The sequence below is a fragment of the Bubalus kerabau genome, chromosome 17 (assembly GCF_029407905.1).
Source record: "Bubalus kerabau isolate K-KA32 ecotype Philippines breed swamp buffalo chromosome 17, PCC_UOA_SB_1v2, whole genome shotgun sequence".
In the NCBI taxonomy this organism is placed as follows: Eukaryota; Metazoa; Chordata; class Mammalia; order Artiodactyla; family Bovidae; genus Bubalus; species Bubalus kerabau.
Window position 1 is genome coordinate 35,948,090 of NC_073640.1, and position 26,889 is coordinate 35,974,978.

The window sequence follows — 26,889 nt, forward strand, 5'->3', positions numbered from 1 at the left end:
TGTCTATACCTTCATGCAGCAGGGTTTTAGAAACAACCTTCCACCCCCACCCCTTAGGAACGACCCGTCGCCATGCAGAGGTGGCGTTATTAAATGATGAGAAGATGCAATTTCTTAATAGCAGTGCGATGGCCCGTGAAATCCCTGCTGCATTATCAGCAAAGCAACAGGGCTTTTCTTTTTCAAGCATTTAGAAAACCTTTCACGCGGGAGAAGAAGGCGTGCGGACACCACCGCTCCCTACCCCACCCCATCCCCACTTCCACCCTCACCCCCAGAAAACGAGGAACAAGGCCTTGGCAAGAAAGGGATGAAGAAGCGCGACCCGGGGGGTGGGGAGGTGACGCTCTCTGACCCCACTTTCTCTGGGGACTCTTTTCTTCATAGCACCAGGCGGGCCTCCTATAGCTACACCCGGGTGTAGGGGGAGAGGGTTGCTCTCCTCGCCGCCCCCACATCCTGCGGGTTTCTCCAGGCTCCTCACTCACCGCTAGGGTTCGGGGCAAAGATGCGGGAGGGAGGCCGTGCGCGCGGAGCTGGAAAGGCTCGGCGCACTCCGGGAGGAGGCGCAGGCTGCGGGGAAGGCTCGCTTCGCAAAGTTAACGTTGACCTGGGCAGGCTGCGCCAAGCCTCAGCCAGAGCGAGCCCGAGTCTGAGCTGCTCACGTATCGCCCCTGGAGCTGGCAGAAGCTGACACACTTCCCCCGGAGACCCCCGAAGACACTCCGGCTTGAAGGCTGGAGCGCGCACCGCAGTCAGCAACCCCCCCGAGCCGCAGTCAGCGGACCCAAACCCACGCTCTAAAAGTGCGGGGAAATCGCCGACCGGAGCTGGGTTCCTGCCGTTTTCCGGGGCTTCCCCGGCGATCTCGATGGAGGAACTGAGTCCCCGGGAGCGCCCGGTAGGGATAGGGGAGGAAGGGGTAGGGACCCTGCAGAGCACAGTCATGTCGTCGCTTTCGGAAAGAGGCGCAGCACCGGCGGGAGGGCGGGCGGGCACCGCGCTGGGGGCGACTTTCCCCGGGAGACCTGACCGGGGGCGGTCGGCGCGTCCGGGGCGCAGCTCTGCAGCTTCCAGCTCCAGCCGGGTGCAAAGCCCCTCTCTCGAGGCCTCGGCGCAGACCCGCTCAGAGACCGGAGCTGCGGGGAGAGACTGGAGCGCACATCTGGCGCCTCTGTCCCCTGAGCTGCCCGCGCCCACAACTGGCTCCCTTCTTCCTTTTCGATTTTTAAACAAATCTTCTCTTAACCTCCGCCCTCCCCAGTCCGCTTAGCATTTGTGAAACCTTGTCGAGTCAGTCCTCCACCCCCCACCCCGCTCGCCAGACATTCTCATCCAGAGATCAGCCCCCCCCGCACCCACCCCAAAGAAGCCCCATCCAGGCGAGAGGAAGGCACTGGCGGCGCGCCTCACCTGGGGCCCCGGAGGGTGGGCGCGGGATGCCGGCCGTCGGTCCCTGGCGCAAGGCGAGCGCAGCGGTGTCAGCCCCGGCCCGTGTCCGGGTCCCATTCACAAGTCGGCGGCTGCTGCGAGCGGCCCCCGCGGCATCTGCTCGCGACGCTCCCCTCGGCTGGCAGCGGCCGCGGAATGAGCCGCCGAGCGCGCTAGTGGCAGGAATGAGAAACCGGGGGGAGGTGGCGGGCGGCGGGGTGTGGGGGGGGGGGGCGGAGAAGGAGGGAGGCCGCCGCTGGGAGGGAAGGAAAGGGCGGGGGGGCGGAGATGAGCCGAGGCCGCAAGACGCGGCTTGCTCGGCCTCGCGGAGGCTGCGGGGGCCGGCCCGTCCGCGCCCCTCCCCCCAGGGACCCCCGGGATGTCAGCCCGGGGATTCGTGGCCACCCCCCTACCCCGCTCTGGGTCGCCGCACTCCGGATCCCCTGGGTCTCAGATGGAGTCTGGAGCGGCTGAAGTTGGGCTCCAGGGACGCACAGCCAATCAGGGAGGGCGGCAGAGGAAAGCTGGGGAGGGCTCCGGGGCCCCTCTTTCCTCCTTCGCCCAAATCCGCTCCAGCTGGTCAGGCTGGGCCCCGGCCCAGGAGGCTTGGGTGGTGGGTAGGGGGAAAAGCATCGCCCAAGTGGAGGTAGGCAATCGGGAACTGTTTCTCCTCACTCCACCACCCCACGTTCCAAAGATCCCTCCACGTCGGCGGCTTCTGCCCTGCCCCCTCTCTCCATCCCTAGCAAACTCTGCTAAGGGTGCGGATGGTGAAACCTGGAGGAGGGAGACTTTGGACTCGGGAAGAGCCACGTCTCCTTCTCTCCCAGGTCTCCCTCCCGCTACCCATCTCCAAAGCCTAGTGTGCGTAAGGGTAACGGGGCCGGGGAGGGGGCCAGGATCGCTTAACCCGGGTCGGCCCGGCCCCCGCCCGCACGAAGGGTCACTTGTTGCCTCAGGCCCCTTCGCTGCGCCCCCCAACCCCAGGCTCCGTGGAGAGTGCGGTTCTGCGGGAGACCCGGCCTAAGGACTCAGTGCCCGCATCCTTCCTGAGTCCTGCCCTATACCCCTCTAAGAAGACGCCGTGGAAGAAGGGGCCCCGGGCCTGCTTCCTGCCCTTGTGGAGTCGCCGGGAGAAAACGCTGGCCGGGCCTGGGCTTCGGAATCACGCCAGGGACTGGGCGGGGCGCTCGTGCCTCGGGGAACGGTATTGGGACCCGCACACGCTGCCGTCCCTAGGGAGGAAGGGGGACAACTGTGACCGGAGGGGGACCCCTGGCCGGAGCAAGTTTCTCGAGTGGGAGGTGGCAGAAAAAGCTGAGGCGGAGGGAAGATGAAGCAGCAAAAGGATAACTGGAATCCCAGGAGGGACAACGATGAGGACCGAAAAGGAGTGACAGGCTCTCCAAGAAGGGGGAGGAGGCGAGAGGGGTGAAGTCGGGCCGAGAAATTAACATTAAAAGAGGTCGAAAAAGGAAGAGAGCGCCTCGGACAGCGCGCGAACGGGGAACTGAATTGGAGAGGTGGCGGGACCGAGGGGGCCGACCAAAGCCCGCCCCCGGGCTCCTCGCCCCGGGCTCCAGAGTCCGCGTAGCACAAGGAGCCTCGGCGTTAGCACGCGGCGCCCGGGATGCGCGCGGGGGCTGGCGGCGGGGCGGGGCCATCCGGGTACCACGCCCCCGCCCCCGGGCGCCCGCGGGCTCCTCGGCGATTCCGGGATTCCCGAGGCGCCGGAGGCCGCCCCCGCCCGCGTCCAGGGCAGAGCCGCCGAGTGCTTAGCTCTCCGTGTCCCGGTGGCCCTTAAACTGCTGGTTCCTGGGCTGGGGGTGAGGCCGCTGAGTTTGCCATTTCTCATTTCTTTTGCTCTTAAGTGCACCCCGCTCCTCTTTACTTCCCGAAGGTCGCAAGGAGACAGGGCTCAGGGCGCCAGGTACCCACTCTCGCCGCACAGGTGCCCACGCGAGGCCTGCGTGAGGCTGAGGAGGCGGAACGCTTTCCGGGAGCGCAGTGAGCGGGCCGCGGTGCCTGTCTCTTCTCCCTCCTCAGGTTGGTCCCTTACCCCACGGAGCCCCTTCCACACCCTACCTGCGTCCTGTCTTAGCGTCTCTGGTCCTGTCTGTTCACCTTCCACTTCTGTGTTCTAAGCCCTAAAACCTGGAATGTCTCCTAGGCCTCGGCCAAGGTCCCCACCCCCTAACGGGGCAGAGCACGGTGATGGGGGCTCTCAGTTCCAGGGCAGGAGGGAAAGGGGGCCCGCTCTCCCTCAGAGATACGCGCGTTTGGCTCTTTGTCTCCTGACTGTGGTCTGAATTTTCTCATGCTTTCCACTCAAGTGTAAGTGGGAACAGGAAGGGAATGTGAAGGACTCTTCGGTCTAATTGCAGGTATACAAAAATGTCGAGGATCATTCACGATGGTTAGGACATGACTTGATCCGTGAGAAAAGTCATTATTTCCATTTTGGAGGTACAACCAAGGATGGGCCTCGTCACATGTGACCTGACGTTATCCAGAATATATCCTTTGCCTTTGTTTCAGAATTCGTCAAGCGACAGCAGTTTGGTGGTGATGGTGGTGAGATTTTTTTTTAGACCAGGGGTCCCATGATCCATGGCCTGTTAGGAACCAGGCAGCAGAACAGGAGGTGAGCAGCAGACTGGGACTGGGGAGAGAACCAAGCTTCATCTGCCGCTTCACAGTTGCTCCCCATCTCTGGCATAACCAGCCAGTCCCTGCTCTCTCTGACCCCGCCCCCCGCTGTGGAAATATGTGTTCCATAAAACGGCCCCTGGTGCCACAGAAGTTTCGGACTCTTCTGTGAATGATCACATATTGGGTTTTAAAAAGTATGTTAAAAATCGGTTGGTAGATTTTTACTGACATTGCATACCTGAATCGGACGGAACTCCGTGTATAAGGGCTGTCAGTATTCCTTTGCGCAAACCAGCAGATTTATGCCTGGGTATCTACTTAAGACAACTAGAAACTGATGTCAGCCCACACGCATGTACCTGAATAGCAGAATTAGCCATTATAGCCCAAAGCTGGAAACTGTCCAAGTGTCCATCTACTAGTGAGTGAATAAATAAAATGTGGTATATCCATATAATGGAATAGTATTTGGCATTAGAAAGAAAATAAATACAGGTGCATGTTACAACATGAATGAACCTAAAAAACATGTTAAGAGCCAGAGGCAGAAACCCTGTATTTTCTGATTCCATTTATATGAAATGTTCCAAAAAGGAAAATTTATAATAGAGACAGAAAGCAGATCAGTGGTTGTCCCAAGGGTGTGAATAAAAATTGATGAAAATGGGCTTGAGGGAACTGTGTTGGATGATGAAAATGTTCTAAAATTGGATGATGATGATGGTTGCACAAATCTATACATTTACTAAAATTCATTGAGTCACAATCAAAAAGAAAGGCAAAAATTTTATTTTACACCTTTATTCCCAGAGTATCTATGACCTGCAGCTGAGCCCCAGGGGGAAACTTTTTGCAAGGCAGTTTTATAGAGAAATGTAAAAAAAAAAAAAAAAAAAAAGCTCTTGTGGAAAGATAACCATGCTTCTATTCAGCAAGTTCTATTTTGGCAAATGCTTTGGAGAATCTTATAAGTGTTAAAGCAAGTTAATTCCCCCCTTTCACTCTTAAGTGATTAATTCCTGAGAACCAGAGTTAGGCATTCCAGTTCGTGACATTTTAAACACACCTACACATAGGCACAGTACAAAGTGCACATTTCCGAGGGGATTTTTTTATGACTATGTTAGGTTCTGTCTTAGAAATCCATATCAAGCTCTTGGGTGGAGTATTGTGTGATTACAGTTGGGATTAAAAAAGGAAAAGAGAAAAAAAAAAACAACTCTTTTTTGACAGTTTAAATTAAAAGGTTCGGTTCATCCAGGCAGCCGAAAGTTTGGGTGTTTATCTTAACTTGCCTCACCTTTCCTTCACCTTGTTCTTCAAGGGAGGAAGCCAGGGTTCATAGTTGCTCTGGAGGCAGGATTAAACAGTCCCTTCTGCTTCCTGACTCTTCCAATCCAGACAGAGATGAGGCTCAAATGGGCCTTTTCTTGTCTTTGTCCTTGTCAGCAAGAAGCTGATAATTTCCTGTTGGTTCCTTCATCAAAGTTACCAGGCTGTCGTCCCTTTGATGTGTCTGTCCTCAGACTCTGAAGATAGCCAGACCCTGCTGAGTCAGTTCCTTGTTTTCACTTAGAAGCCCTAGGCTACCCCAGGCCTTCTCAAAGCTTCCTGCTCTAGAGACAGCCTTTGGTAAATGGTATAAAAAGAGAGGCAAGATCCAAATAGGGAGATGGCGTTATCACCTTGTGGTAGGCTCCCATTATGCCTTCCCCAGGCAGAGGGAGTATGCTGAGGAAGATTGAACAGGTATGCCTTTTCTGAACCAGACGTTTCAGATGGAGATTCTCACAGCTGAGCCCACAGAGATAGATGGGGAGACTGCAGGCTTTGGATCTGAGTCTGATTCTTGGTTTTGCTGCTTCCTAGTAAATTTCTGTGAGATTCAGTTTACAGTTCCATAAAATAAGGTTTGGTATCTGTGCCTGGATTGTTGCAGGGATTAAACGTGCCCATATACCTACAGCAGTGAGCACTGTGCTTCAAGCAGAGGCTCAATAGATGGAAGTTATTAATTATTATTATTAATTATGAGGTCTGATTATTATCACACCTTAAATCACCTGGGCAAGAAAGAAGTCATGTTATAGTTATGAATTATAACTATGTGGAGTTTCATCTTATCATAAATGATACTAGTAATAAAACTTTTGGTCAAGAATATTTAGCAGTTCAGAATTTACTGACACTGTGAGGCCTGTCATGGGTCATATAGATCAGATGTGCCAACCTTGGGGGCACAGGCCCTGGATTCATGTCCTAGATCTGCAAATTCACTGAATTACCTTGGGTAAATCATTCTCTTAGTCTGAGCCTTAGTTTCCATAGATGTAAATGAGAACTTATCCAACATAAGTTCTGAGGAGGATCCTTCCAGTGCTGAAAGTCAGACTATTGAGAATCCCCATGGACAGAGGAGCCTAGTGGGCTTCAGCTCATGGGGTCGCAAAGACTTAGACAAGACTAAGCAGCTTAGCAGAGCACAGCATGTGAAAATTAAAAGGGGCTTCCCTGGTGGCTCAGACGGTAAAGCATCTGCCCACAATGCGGGAGATCGGGGTTTGATTCCTAGGTTGGGAAGATCCTCTGGAGAAGGAAATGGCAATCCACTCCAGCACTCTTGCCTGGAAAATCCTATGGATGGAGGAGCCTGATAGGCTACAGTCCACGGGGTCGCAAAGAGTCAGACATGACTGAGCGACTTCACTTCACTTCACTTCTCTGGTGGTGCCAGGGAAGCCACAGATGGTGAAGAACCTGCCTACATCTCTTAAATGCAATTCCCCTTTCTGCCACTAGGAGCAATCAGACAGTCATCTCGGGCTAAGCCCTGACTCCAGGCATTCTCTGTCTCAAACAGACCCTCTTTAACTCTGTTAGCAGTGCTTCTTTTTCTTTCCCTCTCACCTAGACTGTAAGTTCCCTCAGGGCAGGTATGATAGTTTTCGGTTTTGTTTATATCCCCAGCATCTAGTGCATTAAAAATCCAATCAATATATTTGATTAATTGATAATGTTAAGCAATATTGTTTACTAAGGCCAGTCTATCAGTCAAATATTAGGGTATGAATGACCCCAGCATTCAGTGGCTTAAAATAACAATGATATATTTTCATACATCTGTGGGTTGGCTGGGGTTGCCTGGTCTAGACTGGGCTGAGCTGTGGCAGCTCTGCTCAGCTTCCTGTGTTTCTCATCCTCCTCCCTGGGGCTATCTTGGGCGTACTCTCCTGGTGATGGCAACTGCACAAGACATCAAGCAGAATTATGCGTAATGTCCTGAGGTATAGGCTTAAAGCTGGAAACTGTCTTTTCTGTCTCATTTTGTTGGCCTAAGCACACCATTTGGCCCCACTGAAAGCAAAGGGGTGGAGAAATACAATCTGATTTTTTAATGGAAGAAATTTGAGAAGTTGCATAACAAAGAGTCTCAATTCAAAGAAAGGTAAAGAGTTGGAGTATTAATGCCCTCTCCTGTAAGTAAAACCAGATTTCCATCATGCCACCATCCTGGGTCATCTTGGGTTGTCAGGGCCCATGGGTTATATTCTATAATAATGAATACAGTAGTCTAGAGGAGACAGAATATCTCCTCTACAGAATACAACATTAGAGGAGACAGAAAATCAGAAGTAGATTGCAGTATCCTACCAAACTGTTGTCACTGCTGCTGCTGCTAAGTCACTTCAGTCGTGTCCAACTCTCTACTACCCCATAGACGGCAGCCCACCAGCTCCTCGGTCCCTGGGATTCTCCAGGCAAGAATACTGGAGTGGGTTGCCATTTCCTTCTCCAATGCATGAAAGTGAAAAGTGAAAGTGAAGTTGCTCAGTCATGTCTGACTCTTAGAGACCCCATGGACTGCAGCCTACCAGGCTCCTCCATCCATGGGATTATGTCTGCTTTATTCTGAGGTTCAAGTTGGAAAGGAAGAAAGCAAGCAGAAATAATAATGTAAAATATTAATCACCCACTTATATGTAAAACTAGAAATTCTCAAAACATTCCTTCAAAGTATGTGTTATTATCCTTATTTTACAGATGAGAGAATTGAGGCAAGGAAATTACATACATTGCTCAATATAAATGCAACTGATAAGTAATGGAGCTGGAAGTCCAACCTCTGTATGTTTGACTCGCAGGCTTGCCCTTTCAGTGGAGGAGCTCAGGCAGCGGATTCTAATCTTGACATCTTTGGGGGGGTTGGGGGAAGAGAGAGATGATCTTGGCTCTACACCCAAGACAGAGGACATCCATTGGGTCCCTAGGCACAGTGCCTGGAACACAATAGGTGCACAAAAAATACTTTTATGAAAGGGTAAAAGATGAAAGAGTGAGAGGAAGTAAGAGAAAGAGGAAGGGAAGGTCAATAGAAGTGGAGAAAAGACAAGAGGAAGAAGGAGAATATAAGAGATGATATAAGTATGTTGATCCATTTGGAAAAACCACAGTTTTCCATCATGGGCAGAAATCTGTGGATTCTGAGTGTCATTTGTCCCCTGCCCCGACTCATGCTGAGAATAGCGGCCCCATTCCTGCCTCTATGCCACAGCCTAGAGGGTGCAGCCTGAGCCAGCCCTCAACTATTTTGCTCATCTACCAGTCTCTGCCTTGATCAATCAAGACACACTCATTTTCTTGTTCAAAGTCAGTTGTACTTCAGATTCAAGACACTTACATTTCCTCTGCTTGAAGCACCCTGGCCCCTTTCCATGGTTTGCTCCCTCATTTTGCCTGTTTACTCAGGATTTACCTGCCTGTCTTATCAGCAGAAGCACCCATTCTGTAGTCTAATCCATTGTAGGCTACCCACATTTTATCCCTTTTGACTGCTTTATTCCTGTTTATAACATACTTATTTACTTCACATCATATTACATATTTTAATTTACCTGTTTTATTGGCTATCTTGCTCCACCAGGAGACAAACTTCTTCAGAAGGGCAAAGTACTTGTTCACTCCTCTCTTGTTCTCTCTTGTTCAGTCCTGTATCTGGAGCATCTAATACTGTGCCAGACATATGGTAAGCACTCAGTAAATATTTGCAGAATGAACACATGAATAATGTATGGATGAAAAATGCTAACGGAACGGATGAATCCCCAAACCAAGAGCAAATGAATCATCTGCTTGAATCTAAACGTGGTGCAAGTGTCCCTTATTTACAAACGAGTGTAATGATGCCAGTTATTCACACTACAAAATGATTCTTCAGTTTACCAAAGGTTTCATTTGAAAGCTAGTTAAAATAGCTTCCTCATTTAGTGATTTTAAAAATATAATCCAATGTACAAAATAGTGGTGTGCAAACACCTTTTCTAGAACATATGAATTTCTTAAAGTGAATTGCAGGTATGCATAATGATGGTTCTGATTCTGATTTCTAATTCTGGTTTGTTTGTTGTGTGGACAAAGAGAGTGGTTTATTAAAACTCCTCACAGAGGGCTATTTCAATGTTTGTATGTGCATACATTTACATTACTTTTTAAGCTTGTGAATACGTGCATTTAAATACGTTTGTGCTCCTGGAGAATCACTGGAAGTGTTCTCAAGATTGCTACTTTGCAAATCAGCTGGCTTTGCAAACAGTCTAAGGTTGGTTTAGGCTACAGGATTTGAGAGTTCTGGGCTCCAATTTGCATGAACGTTGAAATGTTGGCTATCAGTGCTGCAAAGGGGAAGGCAGAAATGATCCTTAAATGGAGAAGGCTTAAAAAAACTTTCTCGAGTGTCCTCGGCTTAAGATAGATGAACGTACACAGCACAAACTGTGAGTATTTCAGTGCTTTAGCTCCTTGTTGTGTGTGTTTCCCCTTCCCTATTCAGTTGCCCCTCTTGTGGCTCAGAGATAATAGTGATGTTTCTGTAGAGCACAGGTGGGTCACAATGGAAGGCAGTATTTTATACAGGTGGCTCAAGAGCCTTCTTCTTGGAAACACTATATCAGAGAAGTTTCTCTATTCTGATTGACAGTCACTTTAGTCCTGGGTCTTAAGCCATGATGGAGTCCCCATTGCAAAGAGTATTGTTCTGGGCAGGGGTAGAATTAAAGAATAAACTTTTTTTTTTAATTTAAATTTATTTATTTTAATTAGAGGCTAATTACTTTACAATATTGTATTGGTTTTGCCATATATCACCATAAATCCGCCACGGGTGTACACGTGTTCCCAATTCCAACCCCCCCTCCCACCTCCCTCCCCGTACCATCCCTCTGGGTTATCCCAGTGCACCAGCCCCAAGCATCCTGTATCCTGCATCGAACCTGGACTGGCGATTCATTTCATATATGATATTATACATGTTTCAATGCCATTCTCCCAAATCATCCCCCATCCCTCCCACAGAGTCCAAAAGACTGTTCTATACATTTGTGTCTCTTTTGCTGTCTCTCATACAGGGTATCGTTACCATCTTTCTAAATTTCACATATATGCGTTACAATACTGTATTGGTGTTTTTCTTTCTGGCTTACTTCACTCTGTATAATAGGCTCCAGTTTCATCCACCTCATTAGAACTGATTCAAATGTATTCTTTTTAATGGCTGAGTAATACTCCATTGTGTATATGTACCACAGCTTTCTTATCTATTCGTCTGCTGATGGACATCTAGGTTGCTTCCATGTCCTAGCTACTATAAACAGTGCTGCGATGAACATTGGGGTACACGTGTCTCTTTCCCTTCTGGTTTCCTCAGTGTGTATGCCCAGCAGTGGGATTGCTGGGTCATATGGCAGTTCTATTTCTAGTTTTTTAAGGAATCTCCACATTGTTCTCCATAGTGGCTGTACTAGTTTGCATTCCTATTCATTCAATGCTTACTAAGTACTTTAATTTCAGTCTTTACAACTGTTCTTCAGAGTAAGTATTCTTATGCCCATTTTAGAGGTAAGAACAGGGAAGCTTGGAAAATTGAACCACTTACTCAAAGTCAAATTGTTTGTTAATAGATGAATAATTAAATGTGATTTAATTGCTCAGAGTCTACAAGAGAATATAACTGGGAACTAATTTATATGGGAGAGGTGGGAAAGAGGTGAGTGGAGGCCTTCTTAATGGTATTCTTTTCAAGCTGAGAATTAAAATATGCAGATGGGCTAGTTAGGATTATTGTAGGGAGATACTGTTACTGGAAGGCATAGACTACAGAAGGGCATTGAAACAAGATGGAATTTGGAGGTTTTGAGGACCTAAAAAATATCTGTAAAACTGATGTTTAATGAACTTTGAGGAAATACAGAGATAGATTACCCAGGGTGTCGCAGGACAGGGAAAGAATCCTGAATTGTATCTCAAATGCACTGGGCAGTTGTTGATTTGTTTTTACTTAAGTAGAGGTGATCTGTTGTATTAGTTAATGAAGAGCATTTTGGCTGCTACTGGATGAGAGACAGAGGAGATGCATGGGTCTTTTCAAATTAATGTTCTCATTTTCTTTGGATATATATCCAAGAGTGGAATTGCTGGATCGTATTGCAGATGGTGACTGCAGCCATGAAATTAAAAGATGCTTACTCCTTGGAAGGAAAATTATGACCAACCTAGATAGCATATTCAAAAGCAGAGACATTACTTTGCCAACAAAGGTCCGTCTAGTCAAGGCTATGGTTTTTCCTGTGGTCATGTATGGATGTAAGAGTTGGACTGTGAAGAAGGCTGAGCGCCGAAGAATTGACGCTTTTGAACTGTGGTGTTGGAGAAGACTCCTGACAGTCCCTTGGACTGCAAGGAGATCCAACCAGTCCATTCTGAAGGAGATCAGCCCTGGGATTTCTTTGGAAGGAATGATGCTAAAGCTGAAACTCCAGTACTTTGGCCACCTCATGCGAAGAGTTGACTCATTGGAAAAGACTCTAATGTTGGGAGGGATTAGGAGCAGGAGGAGAAGGGGACGACAGAGGATGAGATGGCTGGATGGCATCACTGACTCGATGGACGTGAGTCTCAGTGAACTCCGGGAGTTGGTGCTGGACAGGGAGGCCTGGTGTGCTGCGATTCATGGGGTCGCAAAGAGCCGGACATGACTGAGCGACTGATCTGATCTGATGGTCATATCATAATTTCATTGTTAATATTTTGAGCAAGCGCCATACTGTTTTCCATGGTGGGGGCTCCAGTTCACATTCCCACCAACAGTGCACAAGGGTTCCCTTTTCTCCACATGTTTGTTACCACTTTTTGTGTCTGTCTTTTTGTTGAAAGTCATTCTGACAGATATGAGGTGATATCTCATTTGCATTTCCCTGATGATTAGTAATGTTGAGGTTCTTTTCATGTGTTCATACCATTACATACAGTAACCAGGGTATGGTAGCAACTTGTGTCCATTGATAGGTTAATGAATAAATAAGATGTGAGATGTACACGCACACGCACACAGACACACACACACACACACACGAAATATTACTCAGCCATAAAAAATAATGAAATTTTGCCACTTGCCCATGGATGGGCCAGAGATGATTATGCTTAGTGAAATAAGTTAGAGAAAGACAAGTACTGTATGTTTTCACTTATATGTGGAATCTAAACAAAAGAAAAGAAATGAACATAACAAAACAGAAACAGACTCCTAGATGCAGGGTGCAAACTAGTGGTTATCAGTGGAGAAAGGAGTAGGGGAAGGGGCAAGCTAGAGGAGGGGATTTAGAAGTACACACTACTAGGTTTAAAGTAAGTAAGTAGCAGAATATACTGTGCCACACAGCAAATACAGCCAATGTTTTATAATAACTTTATATGAAACATAATCTATAAAAATGTTGACTTGTTATGTTGTTACACCTGAAGCTAGTATAATATTGTAAGTCAACTACATTTCAGTATAGAAAAATAAAGAGTGGATGCATCCAGATTGCTGCAGTTTACCTGTAGACAGGGGCTGCTGGCTTGGACTAAGGCCAGGGTGCAAGTTCTAGGTGTGTTTTGGATTGGAAGCATGGCTTTGTGTTGAATTGGCTGTGGCGGGTGAGAGAACTCCCATGAGTCATTCTCATGAGACTAACTCAAGCAGTTGGATAAAGGTGCTTATTATTGACCAGAAAGAGTCTGGAGAATGACCAGGTGTGTGAGTTTGGGAACAGGTGTAGGAGGTAAGGTGCCCCAAGCTGCAGCTTTATGAGACCATTTTGGACAGTAGGCTGCTCACCTTCCAGTACCCACAAATACCCTCCTGGGTCAGGAAGCCAGTGTCATCTGATGGTTAATGAGTTAAAAAGAGAGACTCCTTAGCTCTGACCAGGCTCGGACTTTGGACAAATGCTTGCCCTGCTCTGAGCCACTTCTTGTCTCAAAGGAGGAGTTTGGCCCAAAGACTTCTACATTTCTGTTTCCCTCTGCTGCTGCTGCTGCTGCTGCTGCTGCTAAGTCACTTCAGTCGTGTCCGACTCTGTGCGACCCCATAGAAGGCAGCCCACCAGGCTCCCCCGTCCCTGGGATGTTTCCCTCTAAAAGCCCATAATTTCTGAATACGTTCACTCTAGGCACAGTTTTTCAAAAGTATGTCCAAAGAATATTTTTATAGTAATTCTGTGTCAGTCAAGAGTCCTGTCCTGAGACACAGGTGATATAGGACGCAGAGCAGCAGTAATGGCTAGAGGACACTCGGGGCATTCAGTCCACTCCAGAGCTCAGGGCAAAGCTCAGCCAGCTCCCCTGCTGTTGCCACTCAGGGCCGTTTGTCAACAATCCCTTGTTGTTCATGGCCTCCAGAGATTTTTACCTGCTCACTTTCTTACCTGAAGTGTCCATGCCATTACTCATCTCCTTCTCTGTTGCTGGCAGGGGAGGAGCAGAATTCCACGACACAGACAATGCACTTAGACATGGAGCTGCCTTAGTCTGAATCCTAGCTGTAACCCTTACTCACCGTTGTCAGATCTTTTTCTCCATGACCCTCATTTTCCACATCTATAAAATGGTAATAACATCTGTACCTCCTGCGGAGAATTGTTGAGTTGGAAAGGTGATAAATCAGAGTGCCTGGAATACAGTACATGCACAGTGAATGTTTTTTTCTCCCCCTCTCTTCCCCCCTCATCTCACTCCTACTTCTCATTATCTTTCGTTTCTCAGAATTGAAGTAAGACATCAAACATTTCAGGAAAGTATTTCCTGACCTTTCCTTTCCGGCAAAGAGTCTTGTCTCTAATTTGACCTCGCCACAGTGTATCATATCCCCTGTGCCCGTCTGTCCCACCGCAGTCCCTTTGTAGGAGAGGTCTAGAGACCAGCAATCACTGACACTTCATCATTGTCTCTCAAGCACACAGGCATACAGTAGGTGTTCAATAAATGTTTGCTAACATTTACTGCCAAAGAGGATGTTTAAGGAAGGCATCCTCAAAGACAGACGATGACCAAAGAGGAGGGAGAGAAAAAATCACCTATGCCCGCTCCTCTAAAGAGATTTTGGCATAGAATATGAAGGGAAAATCCAACCAGTCCATTCTGAAGGAGATCAGCCCTGGGATTTCTTTGGAGGGAATGATGCTGAAGCTGAAACTCCCGTACTTTGGCCATCTCATGCGAAAAGCTGAGTCATTGGAAAAGACTCTAATGCTGGGAGGGATTGGGGGCAGGAGGAGAAGGGGACGACAGAGGATGAGATGGCTGGATGGCATCACCGACTTGATGGACAAGAGTCTGAGTGAACTCGGGAGTTGGTGATGGGCAGGGAGGCCTGGCTTGCTTCGATTCATGGGGTCGCAAAGAGTCGGACACGACTGAGTGACTGAACTGAACTGATGAAGGGAAAATAGGATAAAAGCGGAATCCATTAAATGGCCCCAATTGCATTAGTAGTTCTCTGTTATGTGGCATGCAATCATCATGTAGTCTTCAGTACAAGCAATTCTTGATTGAGTAAGAAATGTTTATCAGAAGAAGCAAAATTTATGGTGTGTATTTGCAGTCTGATTTGCTCTCCTTCTGTAGCTTTGCTTATATCTATGGAAAAATAGCAAAATGCACCCAGACAGTCTTAATTTCTTTATGTCAGTTGAGTCACAGCAGCAGACATCGGAAGATGTGCTGTAAAATACTCAGTCATCAGAAAAAACAGTTTGGGATGTGGCAGATTTTTTCTAGCTATAAGTTTGCATATTTACAAAAGAGTCTGGTGGAACAAATAGAGATGTAGCCAGACCAGCACTTTTAAGTAGGTATGATTTCAAAGCAGAAAGGCAACTGAAAATAGCAGCCAGTCCTTTCCAGCCCCTTCCTAATAACCCTGTTTCTCATCCTCATGCCCACCACCTAGTAATTGCTTCTCCACGATAAACATCTTTTCCTTTCCTTTTGTTAACAGGGTGGCTTCTGGAATAGTTATATATTTCATTTGGCCCGTGTCTGTCTTAAATATCAAGTCATAAGTGAGCAGAAGTAGCAGCAGCATCCTAAGTAGTTACTAGAAGGGAGGTGCCTTCCCTATATTATTACTGAATATAATTACACTCATTTTACAGATGAGGAAGTCGTATGCCAGGTGGTAAACTGTATGTCCAAGTTGGTACAGCTTAGACATTGTGAAGCTTGGGTGTGTCCCTAGAGCCTTCTTGTTCCAGTACACCCTGGTATTTCTCAGATGTAAGCTGACAAGATTTCTGTCTGCTGAGGTGATAACTTCCTGTAAACTGGACATTGAACATCTTCTAATGTATCTGTATCCTGAAGCCAAATGCACAGAAACCTGTTCAGCTCTGCCCATGTCTGCATGCGCATAGTATCGTCTGCTTTGCATATATTCCTCCTGCTGCTTAGAACACGTGTGCCCTTTCATACTCTTAATTCCAGTTTATTCTTTGAAAATTTCATGCTCAAGTGTCCTACCCTCCAGAAATCTTTTCCTGATACCCCTACTGCCCCTTTCTCCCCTGCTGCCAGTATAAACTCAGCATTCTTCCTTTGTGTCCTGTGCACCCACCCATGTGCCTAATTCCTAAGATCTTCCTCGCCATACAAGAGGTTATGTTCCCCACAGCCTGTCCTAACTTGAAAGTAGTGTTAAGTCAAAAATGCTTTTAATAAATAACCTTCCCTGGTGGCTCAGATGGTAAAGAATCTGCCTGCAATGCAGGGGACCTGGGTTCAATCTCTGGGTCAGGAAGATCCCCTAGAGAAGGGAATGGCAACCCTCTCCAGGATCCGTGCTTGGGAAATCCCATGGACAGAGGAGCCTGGCAGGCTACAGTCCATGGGGGTTGCAAAAGTCAGACACAACTGAGCGACTAACACTTTCACTTCAACCTAACCTACAGAACATCATAATTGAGCCTACCCTACCTTACACATTTAGCCTGCGGCTGGGTAAAATCATTTAACACAAAGCTTATTTTATAATAAAGTGTTGAATATCCCTAATTTATTGAATGCTGTGCTGAAAGTGAAGCACAGGATGGTTGTTGTGTATTGGTCATTTAGGCTACTTTCAGGTGGCTGACTGCGAGCTGAGACTTGCTGCCCTGCCCAGTGTCACAGGGGACTATCAGACCATATATCACTAACCCTAGAAAATGTCCAAAATTAAGAATTCCAGGTACAGTTTCTACTGAATGTGTATTACTTTTGCACCATTGTAAAGTCAAAAAATTGTAAGTTGGGGACAGTATTCAGTAATTGACCCATCATTAAAAATAATTTCTCCCAGGCTCTTATTTCTTTAAGGGCAGAGGCCATATTTTATATGTAGTTTAAGGATACATATTCCCAGGTAACTGCATATCCCTGGAACCTGTCACAGACTTTGGCAAGTAGTCTGTATCTATACATGTGAAGATATAATAAGGATAGGTGTCATTCACCTATAGTCACCTGATCCATGTAAGCAGTTTACGTGGAAACTCATTTAAATGTCATAATATGCATGTGAGACTAAAACTGTTTAGGATTATTCTTAGCAGGAGAGGGAGAGAGAGCAAGAAATATGTACAAAAATACATATGTAAATTATATATATACATATAAATGCACATACACATATAAACTATACACATATAAATCAGTACAGACACATACATATCACAGGTCTGGATGTCTTAATCACACACTCGGTGAGATTCCACATACAGAGCGCGCCAGTTTGTTTACCATATTGATGCACACAGTGCAGATCACAGGCGGTTCTCTGCTCTCTGTGTTCTGCTCTAGACTGTGTCAGATTGGGCGTCACACTACCGTCAGGACACTGGAGAGCCGGGATGCAGACTGCATGGAGAGATGATCTGAGCACGGATTGTTTGGAGAAGAGAATGTTCTGGGGGAACACGATCACTTTGTTCAGATATCTAAAGCGCTGTCAGGAACAAGAGTGATTGGATTCATCTTGGTTGGCCCCGGGGGGTACAAAACTGGGACTAATGGACAGAAACCTCAGGGAGGGAGAGAGAGTGCTGCTCCGTCTAAGGAAAGATGTGTGGCCCAAAGAGTCTCTGTCGAGGATCTCATGCTCAGAACAGAGCTTCAGTCCACGTCAGATGCAGGAACTCAGACTGGATGTCTCTCTGACAGGTGCTGTCATTATTGCACAGGGGGCTTCTGCTGTGGGTAGGAGAGGATGTTACAGGAACCCCATGATCTCATCTAAATACCAGTTTTAATAGAAATTGTACAGAGTCTCCATATGGAGTCCCATATGCCTCAGACAGAGTTTTATTTTTTATTTTCTGCTACTACGGCTACCACCACTATTATGATTAGTATTAATTGTCATAGAATAGCTGCTGTTTGCAGGGTAGCTACTGTGTAAAAGGCACATATTCCTTTGCTAGATACTTTCAGTGTTGCATGCACCATGTCCTTTTACCTGCACAGCAGTCCTGAACGGTCAACGCTCTCAACTGTTCTGCGGTCGTGAGGAACTGAAGCCCTGGGAGAGTGAACAGTCCACTCCTGCTTAGCCAGATACTAGTGCTCCAGCCCTCACCGCGAAATTAGTTACGTCTCTTCTTTACAGAGAGGGTGGGGAGAAGGAAAGGGAGGAAAGAAGAGGTGAGAAGAGGAAGTCAATGGAGAGGAATAACATGAAAATCTTATCCTTCACTCAGATTTATTTGGGAAAAGGTGATACTCTGTTCCAAAAATGTTCTAATTTCTCGAGTGTCTGAGTGCATATTGCTGGTTGTGTACATTGCCATGATCAAAGACAGGTTTGTTTGATTCCTGCTGTGATGAATCTACTTAATTCTGTGGCCACTGCATCCTTCAAAGGAAGCACTGGCTCATAATTGTATGAGAAAGGTCAATTTACATGTGTGACATAGCCACATCTTCTCCTAAGGAGGAATTAGAAGGGACTTAGGTGGGCAGGTAGAAGAACTTGAATAAGAATTGGAAAGTCAAAGATAGTGAGAAGATTTGGGGATAATATCAGTGCCTCAAGAATAGGAAAATTAAACAGATATCTGAAAACATAATTCTAAGCAATTTTAATAGTCTCTTCTCCCAAGGACCTTAGAAGCTCAATTTGGTTGAGCTGGTTCAGACACATATGCCAGCCTTAGTGAAATAATATATGGAAATGTATCACTGACTCAACGGACATGAGTTTGAGCAAGCTCCAGGAGTTGGTGATGGACAGGGAAGCCTGGCATGCTGCAGTCCATGGGGTTGCAAAGAGTCGGACACGACTGAGCAGGTAAACTGAAGTTCTCATGCCTTTTTTTCATGTATGATGTTCTCTTTACATGTCATATATTCTCCAGACATCTTTCAAAACCTGCCACCCCTACCAAGTCATGTTTGATAATGATTTTATGACACTGAGTTGTTTTGGGAAGTGGGATATTGAAAAGGATTGAGGATCTGAGTTGACATTGGTAGAGAAGCCTGGCAAGCTCCCACTACAGAGAAAGATGACTTTCCATGTAGCTCATGAACTAAAGGTAGAGGAAACATTTGGATTACAGATAACAGTGGAATACTGACATCAAACTGTTAGGGTTGTTTAGGGGATTAAACAAAAAGCAAATGTAAGCTATACGAAAATAGTAAATACTCAACATGTGTTTGCTATCTTCTTATAGTGAAAGTGAAAGTGAAAATGAAAGTTGCTTAGTCGTGTCCAACTCTTCATAATCGGTTTAGTCCATGGAATTCTCCAGGCCAGAATACTGGAGTGGGTAGCCTTTCCCTTCTCCAGGGGATCTTCCCAACCCAGGGGTTGAACTGGGGTCTCCTGCATTGCAGGAGGATTCTTTACCAACTGAGCTATCAGGGAAACCCACTGTCTTCTTACGGGAAAGCCAATTCATAGCCACTCTTCATAAGAAACTAAACATGTTATTGAAGTTGATAAGAATGAGAAGTCTAAGAAGTATGTGTGTGCGTGTGTGTTTATGTGTGTTCAGGGAGGGGGGAATTGCATGAAAAGATCTGTTATAATTGTCACTTCCTAGCTGACTCTGTGGTAAAAAAAATCCGCCTACTAGTACAGGAAATGGGTTCAATCCTTGGGTAGGAAAGATCCCCTGGAGGAGGGAATGGCAACCCCAGCAAGTATACTTGCCTGGAAAATTTCAAGGAGCCTGATGAGTTACCATCCATGGGGTCGCAAGAGTTTGACACAGCTGAGCATGCACACACACACACACACACATGCACACACACACACACTCGGAGAAGGAGAGCACAGGAAGATCAAGGCTGTCAGGCTTCAGACTCACAGCCTGTGCACCTTCCCTGCAATACAGTCAGTCCTGTCCAAGAGCAGGGAGGTTCACGGGGGCAGGTCTGGCCTCTGTTTCACCTTCCAGGCCTTGCTGAGACACATGGTAAATCTGTCTGTCATTTCTTGCTCCTCTCTCTTTTGATAGCCACACTTGTCTTCAAATACATTAATATAAGCAGTTCTGCTACAGCCAAACCTTTCTGTTGCCCAAGAATCGTTTATCCCTTTGTGATGATCATCTACCATTTGTTTTAAGGTTTTTAACCTTGTTGCTTCTACTTTGAGTTCTGAAGACAGGATAGTGGGAACTTACCAAAATCCCAACGATGGGTGAATTTCCCAATGTGAAGTTCAAGTTCTTAGGAAAGGAAGCTTGCCTCCCTCATAGTCTTTATCCCTGGAGTTTCTGGTGCAGAACAAGGCACAGAAGAGAAGCTCAGTAAACACTCCAATATCTCCTGGAGTCTGCTTGAAGGAAGAGTCTGTATTCCATTTCACGCATTTCTTATTACAAAAACTTTTGCCTTATTCTTAAAGTCTGTTATTGTTAGGTGCATTTTCTTATGTTCCAGTAAATTAAAATTGGTAGCAACTTAATCTTTCTCTTTCCAAACACATTTGTAATGCTTGGTGTTTTTTATCCAGTTGTTCTCTGGGTGTCATATATCATTATACTATGTAGCATTTCTTAAAGAAAAAGCCTACAGAAAGTGTATTTTTTCATTTGAAAATCCTTTATTAGTGTGGCCTATAGCAATTAAAGCTTGAAATTAGAATTAAGGATCATGCATTTTGATGCAAGCGACCATATAGATGTATTAACATTGTGGCAGGGTTTTGCTTTGCGGGCACAAAGTTGTCATTAGGAAATATAATGCTCATTTTTTGCCTGATTAATTATAGCAGAGGCATAACAAAATATATATTGTGTGTTGGAACACTGTACCATTTGCAGAATTAGAAGTCATGGTTAAGCTGAGGTATGAATCCAAAACATTCTGTGAGAAGCTCACAGAGCAAGTATGAAATTTGCTTTTGAAATATTTTTGGTAAAGAGAATTCATGCACTTAAAATGTGAAGAAATACATGTAAGAAGAACACAGTTCACAATTTAAAATAGTCGAGTTCTCCTCTCAGCTTCTCAGATCTACCATGGCTTTTGCTGTGTGTAACTTCAGAGGATGTTCTGATAATGATTCATAAAAAATAATATGTAACATGTAATATAAACATAATAATAGCTACTATTTTCCTTTTTAAAATTCTTTAAAATTTATTTACTTATTTGGCTGCATCAGGGATGGAGACAGAGGTCTTGGGACGAGAGTGAATGTCTTTGCCAGTGGTCAGGTTTTGAGAATCATTTACCTCTAAGTTTCTTTCTCTGGAAGTTTGTGGCTATGATGTGACATAGATAGATTTAATCTTCTGTTTTCCTGGGAAGTCACACCCTTACTGTGACAGCTGTACCGTGGCATGGGGCGCTTGTTCTTGTTTTCTCTTTGGCTATTGAACTCATGGAAAATGTGAAGCTCTTGTATTACTGTGGACAGTCCTGCTGCCAGTTCCCTTTGTTGCTCTTTAATTCCTTCAAGATAGCATTATTTATGTTGTTCCTAGCCAGAATGGTTTGTATTCCCAGCTAGGGGCCAACTTAATGCCTGCTGATACTTAGAAGACAAAGGTTTTAAGGTTCTAGCCTCTAGAGGTTGTGAGGTGAGTTGAGTTAGACTGCCTCGCTTCTGCTCCAAGCTCTATCCTGTACTATGTCAGTTAGGTAAGTGACTTAACCTCTTTGAACCTAATTTCCATCTTCAGTAAAATGAGGGTAAGTATAGTATCTACCTCTTGGGACCATCATATGTACTAAAAATGTAATCCATGTTCAGTACTTAGCACAGGAGCTGGCATATGGAGAGCAACCAATAAGCTTTGTCTACTGTTTGTAATGGGATGTCTTTAAGACTGCCAATCTGTCAGTATCTAATAAAGAGAACTCTTCTGCATTGCCTCACCCAGTGAAATGGATTTTACCATTATTATGCTGAGAGAGAAGCCTTTTTACATATCTTCAGATTAATCAATTTCAGTTCATTTCCCCACCTTCTTGTAAAGCCAGCTTTGACCCTGTCTTTCAACTCAAAATGATGATTTTATGAAAGTTAAAATGAAATTAGCAAAATGGTACTTTTCAGTCAATGAAAAGTCTGTCAGCTGAAAAAGCATGAACAATAACTCACATTTCTCCTACCGCATCCTACATGAAGTTGTGTGTTATCTAACAACAGGGGGATGTTAAATCATACAATGTAAACTTCCTTCCCCCAGTAGCAAGTGAGCTATTTTCATCTTTCTGTTGTGACACCATTTTTTAGATTGTGTCAGCATGCTTATTATCAATTTACCTTTTCACAATCTGTGTGCATTTTCTTCCAGTTGGTTGAGATCTCTCCCCAAAGATTGTCTAGGCATTTCCCTGGATGTCCAGGTTGGATTTGTGCTTGAAAATGTGCTTTCTTGTTCAAATACTAATATAATGCAAGCACTACCTACCCAAAAGGCTCATGATATATATTGGCAAAGAAGTATATAGTGTTACATTCAGCATGTATTCCTAGACATTCTCAAGTAATAATCTGTTTAGCTGTGTTTAACTGATCACTTACAAAACTAATTTCGCCATGAAAAATTTATTTTCACAAGAAGGGGTGTTTCAGAGAATAAGATATTTGGCAGGATTATGGGCAAGATTGATAAATTATGGTAGTTGGCCTGTTTCTCAGGTTTAGAAAGATAATAATAAGCTATTGCTTTGTCTGATCTGATTTTCCAAAGCCAGTGGGGACCATAAACACATAACTCTAATCTGGTTGACAGGGCTGGGACTAGGGTGAGGAAATGGAGCTCCTTGTCATAGGTAGATATCCCACCATTTAAGGAGGTACCACAAAACTCAGTAATCCAGGTCATATTTCAATGCAGTATTTTTTTTTTTAAATGCAAAAATTCTGTGATGGACTGAGTGGCAAATTTTGAATAAAGGCAGGATCAATATTATTTTTTTTCTTTTACTTTTGGTGTTAATATGGCTCTGTATGTACCATTACTGTTATTTTCTTTAAAATTTTGGTGTTTTGTCTATCATGGGTTTTTTTGCATGTGTTGAAATACTGTAGGCCTTGATTGCTGAGTTTTGGGGAGCCCTTTTGACTTTATGCCAATGGCAAGTGCCTCATCACCTTGCTCCACCACCAGCTCCACTGTCTGATCCCTGCCCAATGTACCCAAGGATGGAAGAGCAAAAGCATTTTATCTTGTGTTGAGGTTCTTAAGGTCAGCATTTAGAAGGGGTGGCACATGCATGTACACAGCAGCACTAATTACAATAGGCAGAAGGTGCAGGGAACCCACGTGTCCATCAACTGATGAATGGATAAGTGAAATGTCATATATACACACAAGGGAACATTGTGTGCATGCGTGCTAAGTTGCTTCAGTTGTGTCTGACTCCTTGCGACTCCATTTACCGTAGCCCACATTACTCAGCCTTAAAAAGGAAGGCAGTTCTTTCACATGCTATACCATTGAGGACAGTTGAGCTAAGTGAAATAATTATACAAGTAAAATGATCAGTTCCAGAGAAGACAAATACTATGTGATTTCGTTTCCATGTGGTGTCAAGAGTAGTCAAACTCATGGAAACAGAAGCTAAGCACGGTCATTGCCTGGACTGGGGAAAGAGAAATTGGGAGTTGTTATTGAATGGGTACAGAATTTCAGTTTTGCACAATGAAAAAGTTCTAGAGATGGATTGGACAGCAATATTAATGTACTTAACATGACTGATCTTACACCTAAAAATGGTGAAAATGGTAGCTTTCATATTATGTGTATTTTATCACAGTTGAACATTTAAACAAAAGAAGAAGAAATGGCAGAGGTCAGGGGCGAATAAACATGTCATCAAAAGCTGAACTTGAGAGTGGGGACAAGGAACCATAATGCCTGGAAAGGGAAGAAAAAAACAGAGGTTGGGCAAGTGGCCTGAATGAATACCAGCCGTAGGGCTTCTGTCTGTCATTGGAAACAAGTGCATCAAACATATGCATAAATAATGGGACCAAAGCACATTCATTCAACTTCAGGTGTTTTTTCTGGCTCTTCTTCTTTGGCAACTGTCTTTGGGAAACAAGACTTGAAATATAAGATCTAAATAGAGATCCTGTCTGTTAATGTACACCTTCACAGTGCTGATGGACTGGCCAGGATGTGCAGCACATTTTGGATGCTTTTATAGAAAAGCTAAGACTTATTTTTCTAATAACTCTTTCATCTGCAGCATCTAGTTGTTCCATTAGGAAAACTAAAATAGCTCGTGGAATTGCTTTTTGTCCTTCTACAATAACAGACACCGCAGTGAGCTCGTCGCTTTGGGATATATGTAGAATATGACGTGGATACAATGAGAAAAGAAAAATGTCTCTTCACTCCACACCCTTTTGGCAGAAGGACATTTTTTGACATCTCCTTCATGTTTCCAGGTCAGAGAACATCTTCCCTTGTGTGAACAGAAGAGAGATAATTTATAACAACATATGCTGAAATAATGTACTGTGATCTCTTTGAGGGCAAATATCATCTATAAATAATTTTAACAACTCACAAAGAGTCTTGGCCATACTTAGCATGGCATTTTTTGTTTTTTGTTTTTGGATTGCTTTACTTTTTTTTCACCTGGATACACTAGATACTGCTTCTTTTGTTGTTGAGGTGGAGAGACACTCTAGATGTTTCTTTTATTGTTGGGATGTGTTGTCAGAGTAGGCTACATTAAACTGATAATAAATGTCCCCAGTGCTAGTGACTCAGAACATGGAGATTCTGCTTTCTCATATGCTGCATGTCCACTGAGGGTCAGCTATAGCTCTGCTGTCTGTCATCTTTTCTCTGGGACCCAGGCTAATAGAGCAGTCTTCCTTTGGTTGTCATGACTTCGAGGACTGATCAAGCTTCTGCTCAGAAGTGACACATTGCTTTTTCCACAGTTCATTGGCCAAAACAATTCACATGGCCCTTAGAGTTTAACAGAGTAGGCCTGTGTAATCTCCCTTTAGGGACAGTCCCTGCAGCAGCAGCACCATAGCAACATTTACTGGCATAAATGGCAGAAAAGAATAATCTACAGGTGATTGAACAAAGGAAAAGAGAGCTAATATCTCTGTAGTTTCCCAGGAACTCAATGTGCTGTTCTCATTCAGTTGTCATTCAGGCTTGACCACAACCATATGAGTTCCTTCTGTTGTTCCTATAGGTGAAAAAGCTGAGTTCAGGTTGACTCGGCAACCTGCTTCAGGTCACATTAGAGCTAGAATGAGTTAGAGCTGGTGTTTGAAGCCATGGCCAACCAACTCAAAGGCCATGCTCTTCCCAAAGACAACATAGTGAAGCCCACGCTTGTGTGTGGACAAAGTGAGGTCTGAAACTCTATTTTGAAAACCATTTTTTAATAAAGCAATCCAATATGAATACTCAAATTAATAGACAGATGGAAGGCATATCCTGTAAAAACTTGTGGAAAAGATTAAATTCTGGAAGCAGAGTGGTGTTAAAAATAGCAGTTACTCCATGTCATGCATTTTCCATATAAAAAAACATCTGGGCCTCACTGACAATCAAAACAAGGGTGATCCAATTCCTTTAAGGAAAGTAATTTTTTAAAAAAATCACTGTATTTCTAGAGTATTTGACATAGGACTAAAACATGTATTTCTAGATATGGTAACAGAATTAATAAGAATAAATTTATTAATAGTGCAAGAAAAGAGTTTACGAAGATAATACTTTCGCATAAATATTAAAGTCAAGGCTGGCTAAGGAGATGCAGTATTGGAGTACAGCTAGGTTTAACCCCTCTTTGCTGCTACTGCTGCTGCTGCTAAGTTGCTTCAGTCGTGTCCGACTCTGTGCAACCCCATAGACGGCAGCCCACAAGGCTCCCCTGTCCCTGGGATTCTCCAGGCAAGAACACTGGAGTGGGTTGCCATTGCCTTCTCCAATGCAGAAAAGTGAAAAGTCAAAGTGAAGCGGCTGAGTCTTGTCCGACTCTTAACAACCCCATGGACTGCGGCCCACCAGGCTCCTCCATCCATGGGATTTTCCAGGGAAGAGTGCTGGAGTGGGGTGCCATTGCCTTCTCCGAACCCCTCTGTAAGACTGTATAAACAGTCTTTCAAATCTCAGAGAACTTACCACCCTCCCACCCATTCTGTTTTCAGCCAATCCTCTTTCCTCACATTTCCAACTCACAAGCAAACGCTGTCAGAGTCATGTCTGAAATACTGTAAATCCAAACATTCTCCATGTTTCCACAGCTATCTTTGAGTCCAGGCTACTGATTTCTTACCTGACTCTGTTTTGCCTACCTGTTCCCAGCCCCATCACAGCATCCAGAATGACCCTTTAAAGATCTATCATATCACACCTAAGCTCAGAATCTTCCAAACGTCCATTAGCTCTTACAATAAAAAAGCCACAGTCCTGAAAATTGTCTTCCAAGTTCACAAGACTCCCCTGCCACTAACCACCAAAGCTCTGACCTCCTCTCCTACCTTTTTCTCCTCCCTCACTTATTTCAATTCTTACGTGCTTCCTTTTCTCCTTAAAGACCCCAGGTACACCGAAGGCCTTCGCATCTAGGGTTCTCTGCCTGAATGCTTTTCTCCAGTCATCTACCTGCAGCTCCACTTCCTACATCCCTCTACTCAAACATTATCTTTTCTAACAGGCCTTTCATGACCAACACATATAAAATAACTCAATTCAACAGCACTCTGCTCCCTTACCTATTTCTGGTATCCCAGAAACCAAGTTATGTATTTATTAAAAAAAAAAAACACTTAAAATGAAGTATAATTGAAATATAATATTAGATTAATTTTAGGTATATGTATGTATATGTATGGAATCTGAAAAAGAATACTTACATATGTATTCTTTTTCAGATTCTTTATAGGTTATTACAAAATAATGGGTATGGTTCCCTGTGTTATACAGTAGATCTTGTTGGTTATCTATTTTATATAGAGTTGTGTATATATGTTCATTCCAAATGCCTAATTTATCCCTTCCCTCCTGG

General features: G+C 44.8%; 1 protein-coding gene and 2 long non-coding RNA genes across 4 annotated transcripts in view; 1 reads left to right on the forward strand and 2 right to left on the reverse strand.

Annotated features, from left to right (window-relative positions):
• The window catches only part of CDH11 (cadherin 11), a 156,676-nt gene extending 155,105 nt beyond the window's left edge, over positions 1–1,571 (reverse strand). For both annotated transcript variants that reach the window (XM_055552070.1, XM_055552069.1), the window contains exon 1: positions 1,414–1,571. The gene's annotated coding sequence lies outside the window, so the exon portion shown is untranslated. The remainder of the gene's footprint in view (positions 1–1,413) is intronic.
• A 1,678-nt stretch (positions 1,572–3,249) lies between these two features.
• The window catches only part of LOC129631189 (uncharacterized), a 35,097-nt gene continuing 11,457 nt past the window's right edge, over positions 3,250–26,889 (forward strand). The window contains exon 1 of the long non-coding RNA XR_008703926.1: positions 3,250–3,477. This is a non-coding gene — a long non-coding RNA (uncharacterized LOC129631189). The remainder of the gene's footprint in view (positions 3,478–26,889) is intronic.
• LOC129631188 (uncharacterized) lies at positions 8,120–13,039 on the reverse strand. The gene is made up of 3 exons (XR_008703925.1): positions 12,958–13,039; positions 8,976–9,090; positions 8,120–8,360 (listed from the first exon to the last, which is right to left on the reverse strand). It is a non-coding gene; the product is annotated as an uncharacterized LOC129631188 (long non-coding RNA).